Here is a 12,090-nt window from a genome sequence, read left to right as displayed (position 1 = left end):
ACTGAAAGCAACTTCACTAGATATTATGAAGGATGGGAGGACGGGAGGAGGGGAGGGAGGAAGAAGGAAGGAAAGAAAGATGATTCTCTGTATCTCTAATTGCCAACTAGGGGACACTTTCCCCCAGACACGGAGATGACTGTGTTGATCTAAGCCCGCCCCACAAGTACTCTGTGTATATAAGGGCTTGAAACCATATTGCAGGGGCCCTGGAGCCTCTGAAGATACCGCATTATGGTTGAGAAAGTATTTGTATATTTTTCTAGAGGAACCCCGGCTTGTCCAGAAATCATGAACTTTATCTTAGACATGACACTTGCTCTTATTTAGAATTCTTTTCAATCTAGATCGTGCCTCCTTTCTGAAGCCACTTAATTGCCTGCACAGAAAACTCTGGGAAATATTTAGGAGCCAACAAGGAGAGAATCACCGGCTCTCAGTTTTGGAAAACTCATCCTGTCCAACTTCAGTGTCTTAGGTCTCTGCACGGGTAAGGAGCCTGCTTCTCTGTTTGTAAAGAATCCCAAAGGATGAAGAGCCACAATCTTCCTCAATCAGCTATTTTAGAAATAAACAACCTTCTCTGCCAGGATATCCTTCCTGTAACCCATCTCATTCCATATTCATTAATCACGGGACTTTGTTAAAGTGCTGGTGGGGGAGGAGAACTAAGCAGTGTAGTTAGTCGCCTTCCACCTTCTTTTCTCTTGTTGGTATATAAGCAGTTTCTTTGGATGTTTCCATCTAGGTTTTATTTGAGCAGAGTCTATAAATTACTTGGTATGGGGTTAAAGTAGGTCTATTAATTTGCATTTCTAAAAGTAATTATTTGAATTAGACTGGCATTTGGTGACCAGTCACACACCAGTTTCAGAGATGTGAGATTTCAGAGAACAGACAGAATGTTGTCAAAACAAAATGATGTGGTGCAACAAATAGTGGCTTTAGGTCAGACTGAGTTTGAATCCATCACTCTGGCGTCTGCCATCTCTGAATCTTGGTTTTCTACTCTGTAAAATGCAGATAATAGTGCCTACCCAGAACACATTTAGCACACCAAGCACAGTCCTGGCACACAGTAGGCTGGTGGGTAGAAATAATAAAGTTGTCTGTGTGTCTAGAGACTGCAGGGCTGAGAAATCCCAACGTGATGCTAAACTGTGGAAAAAAGAGATGCTTATCACTCCCCCCAACCATCCCTACCTCCTGACCTGTTTCAACAGGTGACAAAACTGCTCACTCTCATTGTTTCCCTGGCACTGAGTTCAGATTTTGGCCACGGTCACACAACATCAGACAAGTCAGTAGAACTATGGGAATTCCATCCATAAATCAGAGCAGTAGCAAGAGGCAATGTAGAGGCAGTTTTTTCCTCATAGAGCCTGAGCCACATTCGTGAGAGCCCAACACCACCCCCATGTTATAAAGTAAAAATGCCTGCCAGTGTTTCTATTCCACAACCCCAAGTATTCATCAGCAGAATTGGCCGTTTGTGCCAAGCTGCCTGTTGCTTAGGAAACACCTGTCTGTTTGGATCCTATAAAACCTGGGCTGTGGTTGTTTTGATGTTCTGAATAGGTCTGAATTTTCACTACTTCAAAAGTATCCCCTTTAGTCAACTGGATGAGCTTTGGCCTTTCCCTTTACTTCCATCATGAGTGGTGTTCTTGTTCATTACTTAACTGTCAGCAGCCTCCCTCAGCTGCCGCAGTATGCACTGCTCATCTTAGTGCTCCACAGAGCATGGAATGGAAATGCCCTTAGGGAACACCAGTTTGGGCCAAAATAACCCAGGAAGCCAGTGTGGTCAAGAGCAAGCATTCCCAATCTTGGCACTATGGACATTTGGAGCTAGTTAATTTTCTGCTGTAGGGGCTGTCCTGTGCATTGTAGGACATCCAGCAGCATCCTGGCCTCTTCCCACCATATCCCGTTAGCACCCCACCTCCTAGTTGTGACAACCAAAAATGTCCTCAGACATCGATAAATGTCCCGTGGAGGGTAAAACCACCCCTGGTTGAGAACCTCTGGGCTAGAGCAGTGGTTCTCAAATTTTAGTGAACATTGGACCAACTGGAGGGCGTATTAAAACAGACTTCTGAGCCACCACTCGGAGTTCTGATTTGACAGCTCTGTGGTGGGCCTGAGAATTTGCATTTTGAACAAGTGGCTGATGCTTCTGAGTCAGGGACCACATTTTGGTGTAAGGAGACCTAGGTACTGTCAGTTAGCATATTTGTCATTCCTCTGTTTGTGAAATCCCTAATTCAGTGGTTTCCATATTTATCTGCAGATTAGAATCACCTGGAAATATTTTAAGCATTTCAAAGACCTGGCCATATCCCAGACCAATTGAATCACTAATTCTGAGGATGAGGCATAGGCATCAGTATTTTTTTTTTTTTTTTTTGGTGAGGAAGATTAGCCCTGAGCTAACATCTGTTACCAATCCTCCTCTTTCTGCTGAGGACAATTGGCCCTGGGCTAACATCTGTGCCCATCTTCTTCTACTTTCTATGTGAGACGACTGTCACAGCATAGCTTGATAAGCAGTGCATAGGTCCGCACCGGGGATCCAAACCTGTGAACCCTGGGCCACCATAGCAGAGCACGTGAACTTAACCACTATGTCACTGGGCCAGCCCCCAGGCATCAGTATTTTTGACGTTCCCCAGATAATTCCAAATTTGAAGACCAAATTCAAGTGCCATTACCTCATTTGTGATTTGAAGTTTCAAGGCTGGTGACTTATGTCCTCCCAGCACGCATGTCCTGTATGTTTCAACAGCACAGCTAAATCATGAGCACTGGCCTACAAGGGACTGTGCAATCCTAGTCTCCCTGGGTGAGAAAATGGGGAAAATTCAGTTATGAAAGCTTTGCAATCACAGCATTCTGAAGTTAGAAGGAGTGCTAGGGACAGCCAGCAGCTTGAGCAAATCATGGTAAAGGTGGATAGGGTATGCTGTGGAAAGACAGGGCTCAATGGGAAAACAGGAAGCCTTTAGAAATGCCCTATTAAAAGGAAATGGATTTTGGGCCTCAGCTTTCATGATCCTCCCTGTGGACTCCCCAAAGGACCTGTCCTGGTTTCTGAGCTTCAGCCTGAACCTAGGAAAGATATGGAAAAAGGAGAAAAGTCAACAAGAGACAGAGACTCCTGATGGGCACCGTGCATTGGGCCAATGTGAGGTGAGTGGGGGATGCGATGGGAGGTCAAGGATGGGGAAGTAATTTAAAACCCCACTCCCATTTGTACAGCCTGAAAAGTGACAATGAACAATTCCACAATTTCTCTTCTGTTAAGCTTTCTAGTTTTTAAGATCTCTAAGAATCTAGAGGTTGTTGGTTTTTTTTTTTTTAATATTGCCTTCTCCATAAATGAAATACCTTAAATTATAAAAACCAAGGCTGCGCTTTACAAAAAAAGGAAAATCAGTCAAACTTCAAGGGAATAGAAAAAATAATATTAATTCAGAAACATCATAGGGGAGATAATGAAGATTTGGGCTAGATATACCCAACAACACAAAATGCGTTGTTACATTTTTTTGTTCATTCTAGTTTTTCTTCAAGGCCTGGTGGGTGCCAGTTCAGATCTAGGCAAGCCAGAAGCAACAGCAATGGAAAAACATATCCCATTTCTCCTTGGAACAGTCTGAAAGAAAAGGAACTACCCTAAATAATCATTCTGAGACACATACACTCACATACACATGTGCACACACACATCACACACACACACTGCATGCACTGCAATGCAGATGTGTGTGTCAATACTGAGAAACTGTCATGAGAAGAAAAATCAACAGTGTTAGGACAACGAAAGAAGCATTTCTGGGAGTAGGCACACATGTGTAGGCCCACAGAGGGGATGTTGAATTCAGTTGGCCATGCTGGAGGATGGCCATAGAGGCAATAGCGTTTGTGTGGGCAAATGCATGTTTCTTTCATCTATTGGCCACTCACATCCCACAAACGTTGATCAAAGGCCATGGTGAATCACATTCTGTAGAGAAATATAAAAGAAGGAAATGATGGGGTCCCTTGTCACAGGTAATTCCCAGTCTAGGCAGGGAGATCCAGTGTGCAGTGGAGGAGTCCACCCCATCACAACAAACACAACCCCTTCCAGGTTTCTGAGAAGAAAACCTGTGGAAGGGAAATCTCCAAGTAGGGGGAACCAGGAGCTCTTTGCAGGTAGGTACAAGTGTTGACTTTATGATTATTTTGCAAAACTAATTTGCTTAAGTGAGGAAAGGAAGGGTTCTAACAATTATTTGATTCAAACTATGCAAAAGGCACAACCTCAACATTTTTCTTATTTAACACTCACAACAACCCTAAGAAGGGAGCATCATGACCCTACTTTATAGAAAGATAAGTAGAGGCTCAAGGTTACAAAAGTGGTAACAGTCGTGACATTAATAGCAGCTGACACTTAAATGGTGCATTCTGCCTGCCTGACTGTACCCCTAATCACTCCATGTATATTAACCACTTAATGCTCCCCACAGTCCCAACAATTTTTGAGGTGAGGAACCTGAGGCTGAGTAGCCTGTCCAAGTCTCAGAGCTGGGAAACAGTGGAGCTGGCTCTTGAACCCAAGCAGCCATACTCCAGAGACTAGGTGACTTAATCACAATGGTTTAAACTGGTTAAAACCTGCCAAGGACATTTGGCCAAGTCTAGGTCAAATTATTACAGATTCTAAACATGCAAGCTCTTATTCTTTTTCGTTTGCCTTGGTGGAGGAGGAAGGAAGGGAAAGAAAAGTCACTGATGGTGGAGCTTGAGTGCAAAGGTCCTTAATGGGGGTCAGTTTTGCCCTGCAGGGGATAGTTGGCAATTCTGCAGACATTTTTGCTTGTCACAACTGGCATCTTTTTTTTTTTGAGAAAAAATCTTTATTACCTGTCATGAAGATTTCAAGATATTTAAAAAAGTGGCTGTGATTGTTTCTCTATGAATACATTCTAAGTCATTTTACTATTGATATTATAAAATATTTAATATAAACAAAACAATTGCCTTCAAAGAAATATATTGTGATATTTAAAAAAAGTCTTTCTAGAAAGTTAAACTACTCTACAGGGAAGTATCACCAAGTAAAAATTGAGAGAAACCCCCATAGGTTTGTGAAATAATCTATCTCCTCTGCTCAGCTGACAATTCTCCTTTCCAATCTCAATCTGATCTACCTCAGAGGCTAACATATTTCCTTTTTTACAAAGCAGAGGAGGAAAAGAGAAACCTTTTTCCTAAGAAGGAGGCCATGGCCTACATATTGTGCACAACACTCATTCTATGCTACCCACATGATGGAAAAGACAGGGCTGGACGTGTGGTCCCCAACTCTTCCCTGGGAGGACTCAGTGTGCTGGGTCATCTTGCTTTTCTACCAGTTGGTGTGCACTCAACTGTACACAAGATGGTTTGTGATCCATGCCCTGGCAACACCCGGCACAGTGTTGCTCAAACTGTGGTCCTCAAACCACCTGCATCAGGATCATCTACGGAGCTTGTGAAAGACACAGGTTCCTGGCCTGAACCAAAGACATGCTGATTCATAAACTTCTGGTCTGGGTCCCAGACATCTTCCTTTAACAGACTATTCTTATGCACATTAGAGTTTGTGAACCTTGGGATTCTTTACTCTCAAGCTTCCGTGGTGCCTAAGATCAAACTGCAGGTGGATGGGCCTCCCATGATCCATTCCAGGCCTTTCCTGGGAGGACTTTTCTAGAGCAGTGTGTGCCTGCACATCAGCACCACCACCACCAGCACTTTTAAAAGTTGTGCATTCTGGGGTCCCATCTCAGTGATTCTGATTCGCTGGGTAGTTCCCCAGGCCACGCCAGCATACAGCCAGTCTTGGTAACCTGCAGTTCTAGGAAATTCCAGGACCGTCCCTGCCAAGACAATCCTCAGGAGAGTTATGAAGCAGACAGCATTTGTTGGCTGTCTCCCCACTGTCTTATGAGTGCCCCCTCCTTCTTCTTGGCACCCTGTCTCTCTCTGGGGGCCCCTCTTCTATTTTTTACTCCCATACTGATTCCTTTTATTTACTCCCTTCTTGATGAGGCTAGTTGATGGTAACGAACCTCTCCCAGAACATTAGCTTTTTTTAAAAAAATTTTTTGTTTATTGCAGTAACATTGGTTTATAACATTGTATAAATTTCAGGTGTACATCATTATACTTCTATTTCTGCGTAGATTACATCATGTTCACCACCCAAATACTAATTACAACCCATTACCACACACATGTGCCAAATTATCCCTTTTGCCTTCCTCCCTCCCCGCTTCCCCTCTGGTAACCACCAATCCAATCTCTGTCTCTATGTGTTTGTTTATTGTTGCTATTATCTACTACTTAATGAAGGAAATCATACGGTATTTGACCTTCTCCCTCTGACTTATTTCACTTTGCATAATACCCTTAATGTCCATCCATGTTGTCACAAATGGCTGGATTTCATCGTTTCTTATGGCTGAATAGTATTCCATTGTGTATATATACCACATCTTCTTTATCCATCAAGTCCCTTGATGGGCACTTAGGTTGCTTCCAAGTCTTGGCTGTTGTGAATAACGCCGCAATGAACACAGGGGTGCATGTATCTTTACGCATTGGTGTTTTCAAGTTCTTTGGATAAATACCCAGCAGTGGAATAGCTGGATCACATGGTAGTTCTATCCTTAATTTTTTGAGGAATCTCCATACTGTTTTGCACAGTGGCGGCACCAGTTTGCACTCCCACCAGCAGTGTATGAGTTCCCCTCTCTCCACATCCTCTCCAACACATGTTGTTTCCTGTCTTGTTAATTATAGGCATTCTGACAGGCGAGAGGTGATATCTCATTGTAGTTTTGAGTTGCATTTTCCTGATAGTTAATGATGTTGAAGATGTTTTCATGTGTCTGTTGGCCATCTGTATATCTTCTTTGGAGAAATGTCTATTCAGGTCTTTTGCCCATTTTTTCATTGGGTTGTTAGATTTTAGGATGTTGAGATGCGTGAGTTCTTTATATATTTTAGAGATTAACACCTTATCAGATGTATGGTTTGCAAATATCTTCTCCCAATTGTTAGGTTGTCTTTTCGTTTTGTTGATGGTTTCCTTTGCTGTGCAGAAGCTTTTTAGTTTGATGTAGTCCCATTTGTCTATTTTTTCTATTGTTTCTCTTGCCCGGTCAGACATGGTGCTTGAAAATATGTTGCTAAGACCGATGTCGAAGAGCGTACTGCCTATGTTTTCTTCTAGAAGTTTCATAGTTTCAGGTCTTACATTCAAGTCTTTAATCCATTTGGAGTTAATTTTTGTATATGGTGTAAAGTAAGGGTCTATTTTCATTTTTTTGCATGTGGTTGTCCAGTTTTCCCAGCACCATTTGTTGAAGAGACTTTCATTTCTCCGTTGTATATTCTTGGCTCCTTTGTCGAAGATTAGCTGTCCATAGATGTGTGGGTTTATTTCTGGGCTTTTGATTCTGTTCCATTGATCTGTGTGTCTGTTTTTATGCCAGTACCATGCTGTTTTGGTTACTATCACTTTGTAGTATATTTTGAAATCAGGGAGTGTGATACCTCCAGCTTTGTTCTTTTTTCTCAGGATTTCTTTAGCTATTCAGGGTCTTTTGTTGTTCCATATAAATTTTAGGATTCTTTGTTCTATTTCTGTGAAAAATGTTGTTGGAACTTTGATAGGGATTGCATTGAATATATAGATTGCTTTAGGAAGTATGGACATCTTAACTATGTTAATTCTTCCATTCCAAGAGCACGGAATATCTTTCCATTTCTTTGTGTCTTCTTCAGTTTCTTTCAGCAATGTTTTATCATTTTTGGTGTACAGATCTACAACTGGTATCTAATGGGAGAGTCCAGGGATGCTGCTAAATGTCCTGAAATGCACAGGATATCCTCCCCATCACAAAGAATTTTCCATCCTAAAATGCCAATTGTGCCATGTTTGAGAAACCCTGCTCTAGAACAGTTATGAGGATTTTGGATCTGGTCTAAAAAATAAAAAAATTGTTGACCAAGGATCACACTGCTCATGGATAAAATGAGAATGATGGAGTAGGTTTCTTCCCGCTATAAAATCTAATGGTTCTGAGACATTTAAGACACCAACAACATAAGCTGTGCCTACAAGATGCCAGAATAAGAACAACATACGGAAATTCTCTTTGAGGGAATTTAAAATGTACCTGGGATTTCATTTTTATTCAGGGTTTGATGAAGCGAACATATCAGGAGACAATCGCCATTGAAAAGATGGTTTGTTACTCACATTCCCAAGAAGAGAGGTACACTGTGTCATGCAGGACCACATGGAGAAGCACCAGGGTTGATCAGGAGGCAGAAGGTGTGAGGGGAAAGCATAGGCAAAAATCTTTATTGTGATTTTTGTGGGAAGGAACGGGTGAGGCGGGGAAAGCAGTTGAGCAGGTTTAAGATTACATAGTTTGAATAATTTCGGTGGGCTCTGGGCTATAAGGGTGGTCTCTACTTTTCTGGGACCTGGTCCTGGGGTGATTTAGGGCAGAAAACTAGTGTCTTGGACTGCAGAGGCCAGATAGAAAGAGGCAGATGGGGGTAAGTCCTCAGGATTGGTTAGTTTTCACATCAAAGACATGCTTCCAAGCCAGTTGTTTACTATCTCTAGGAATTAGCTCACCCTTGGAGAGGTAGTCTCTCCCCCAAGTCTGCAAGGCCTCAAGATGTCAAAGCATCATAAAACATAGAAAATAGATGCAGTACGTCATTATCTTCACTAGAAGCCCATTGTGAATGTTTGTGTTTAACAGTGTTAACTTCTTGTGCTTAGGTCCAGAGATAGGCTCTGGGAGTGGGCCCTACTACACTCTGAACATATTTGATCCAGCTCTGAGGAATCTATGTGCCTGGTGTGAGAAACCTGGGAATTTAAGGCCATAGAAAAGATGGGCCCCTTGGCACAGGAGGAAGAGCCAGGACAAGTACTGAGGCGAGCCTTTTCCTGTCACAGCTCCCTGATATCTACCTGTGAGACCCAGGGCAAGCCTTGGCTTCCTTCGCATCTTCAACTATAAGATGTGGGCAGTAGACTAGTCAGTGGATCTCAACTCAGACAGCACTTTAGAGTAGCCTAGGAGCTTTGAGAAGCACAGGTGCTCAGGGTGCCCTCCTAGGGATTGGATTCAGGAAAACAGGAAAAACAGATCACCCATAGATTGCACAGCCCTGCTAGTGATTCGTAAGGGTATGCAGATTAGGGCCATAGTCTGTCACATCTCTGACATGCTGTGTCTCCAAAACACTTTGCTGCTCCTCTGGTCCCAACCTAGTGACCCAATGGTGTCCACCAGCTCCAACATACTCTCATATTCTCAACTCATTATAGAACACTGGGAAGTTCATTTTATTTCTCTTCAATCTCTTCATTTAAGTCATTTGCGATCAGACTCAAGCCCAGAAATATAAGCAAGAATTCACGGCATTTGCTAGGATTTGAGACCCTGGAACCAAGGAGAAAGTAAGCCATGAAGAATCAGGGATTCCTGGTGGGCAGCTCTCTGCCATCTCTCTTACAGCAGAGTGAATGATCTGAGCTTGTTCCTTGTCCACACCTTCTAAAACTGCCTTTGGGTGACTTCTTTCCCATCGTAGCTTAACTTGACATTTATTGAGATTGCCTTTACCTGAATAAATGTAATTTGAGAAGGGAGAACTTTAGGGCCCCAGATATTTCTCAAGAGAAACTGTTGAAACTGGTTTATCTACTCCTATCATGGAGCCCATAGATTTACACTTATAATGAGGGCCATTTTTTATCAAAAAGTTTATAAGGGATCTTCTTACTAAGATAATTATTTAGACTCAGCTATAGTGAAACCATTGAAATGAGGTAACAGTAAGAGGATGAGGACAACATATGTCCAGAAAACAGCATAAGAGCATTTACTGCATCTGAGCACAAAGGGCACATCTGGAGCTCCTGAGGGCCAGGGCAACAAGGGAAACATGATGTTGCACAGCTCCACTAGCTGATAAAACACACCTTGTCTGCCACAGTTGTAGTCTCTTGCCTATTTCTAAGAAAAATGCATCACATAGATCCTCATGTAAGTAAGAATTTTGAACCACATAATTCACATATTTATGGATCTAGTCTTCAGATTAGGCATGAGTGTAAATGTCTTACTTTTTACTGTGTGCATATTTACTTATTTATTTGTTTATTTGAAATAATGCTGTATGCATATTTTACAAAATATGGGGTGTTCTAATGTGCTATTTTTCCTTTTCTAGCTTTTTGAGATGGAAACTTTGATCATTGATTTTCAGCCTTTCCTCTTTTCTAACATGTATTTTGAATTATAAGTTCCCCTTTCAACACTGCTTTGGCTGCATGCCATGTGTTTTATGGTAATTTTTTGTTGTGAAATAATGTCAAACCTACAAAAATTTGCAAGAACATTAGGAAGAACTCCTGTAGCCCCTTAGCCAGCCTCCCCAGTTGTTGCCCTTTGCCCTTTTCATCCATTACCCTCTCTCTGTCACTAAGTGGATGATTCTGAGCCCTTGGTGAGCTGGTTCACTTTCCTCCCCACAGTAAGTCTTGGCAGGAGGCAGGTGGAGGGCTCTGGAACCACTCCTCCACCACCGGCTTTATCCTCACCAGCTTTCGTAATGACAGCTGGGTTCACCTGTTTCTCTTCAGCATCACGGTGGTGGTCTACTTGCTTGCCTCGGCTGGCAACACTGCCATGGTTCTTCTGATCTGGGCTGACACCTGGCTCCACAAGCCCATGTACTTCCTCCTCAGCCAGCCGTCCTTCCTGGACATCTTCTTCACCTCGGTCACCGTCCCCAAAATGATAGTGGGCTTCCTCTTTGGCTGGACAAGCATCTCATTTGGGGGATGTGGGATGCAAATGTTTTTCTCCATGTTCCTGGGAGCCTCGGAGTGCCTCTTGCTGGCCCTCATGGCCTATGACGGCTATGTGGCCATCAGCAACCCTCTGAGCTACCCAGTGCTCATGAGCCGCCAGGCCTGCATGCTCATGGTGGCCACTTCCTGGCTAGGAGGGTCCCTCAGTGCCACCATCCAGACCACTCTGACCCTGCAGTTCCTCTACGGTGGCTCACAGAAAATTGCGCACTTCTTCTGTGAGGTGCCCTCACTGCTGAGGCTGGCCTGTGCCAACACCGTGGCCTACGAGCAGATGATCTTTGTGATGGGTGTGGTGGTCCTCTTGGCACCCATTGCCTTCATCACCACCTCTCATGCCCTCATCCTGGCAGCTGCGCTCCAGATGCACTCTGTGGAGGGGCGTTGGAAGGCCTTGGCCACCTGCTCCTTCCATTTGACAGTTGTCAACCTCTTCTATGGGTCCCTAGTCTACACCTACATGTTACCCTCATCCTACCACTCTCCTGGCCAGGATGATGTAGTGTCCATCTTCTATACAGTCCTCACACCCGTGCTGAACCTGTCATCTACAGCCTCAGGAAAAAGGAAGTGACAGGAGCAATGAAAAAGGTCATAGGGAAGTGTGGGGTGGGTAGGATGGCTTAAGACCCAGGAGAGAGGGCCCTCTACCTCTAGGATGTACTTGTGGTTCCAGTAGCCTGTTGTAGGATTCCCCTCTGGGAACAGATATCAAGAGTCCCAAATCCACATGCAGGGAAATGAAAGGGGCAGCCCCCTCATTCCCCTCCAGCCATGGCCCTTCTCTTCAGAAAGTTGTCCAGATCATCTGTGTCCACTCCTTGCCCCCTCCCCTACCTCAAAAACTCCAGTCTGGCTTCTCCAGCCATCCTTTGTTCAAAGCAGCAGTCACCCATCATCTCCATGTCACTAAATATCTAAGGGCCTCCCTTCTCACCAAAGGTCCCCTAAAGCCCTTCATCCCTGGCTATTTCCCAAAACTTCTTCTTCCCTCTCCTCCAGCCACACTGGCCCCCTTGTTCTTGCTTAGAATTCTTAAGCACAGTCCTAACTTGGGGTCCTTCAACACAGAGTTCCCTATGCCTGGGCACTTCTCGCACATTTTCCATGTCTTTCTCCTTCACTTTATTTAGGAACTGCTCAAA

The 12,090-nt window shown here is 43.6% G+C and overlaps 1 pseudogene; it reads left to right on the top strand.

Annotated features, from left to right (window-relative positions):
- The first annotated feature begins 2,985 nt into the window (after nucleotides 1-2,985).
- Nucleotides 2,986-11,572, top strand: LOC101396169 (olfactory receptor 2V1-like; annotated as a pseudogene).
- The last annotated feature ends 518 nt before the right edge of the window (nucleotides 11,573-12,090 follow it).

The sequence above is a fragment of the Ceratotherium simum genome, chromosome 18 (genome assembly GCF_057802395.1).
Source record: "Ceratotherium simum simum isolate JZ-2026a chromosome 18, ASM5780239v1, whole genome shotgun sequence".
Taxonomy (NCBI): domain Eukaryota; kingdom Metazoa; phylum Chordata; class Mammalia; order Perissodactyla; family Rhinocerotidae; genus Ceratotherium; species Ceratotherium simum.
This window is presented reverse-complemented; position numbering and strand designations above follow the sequence as displayed.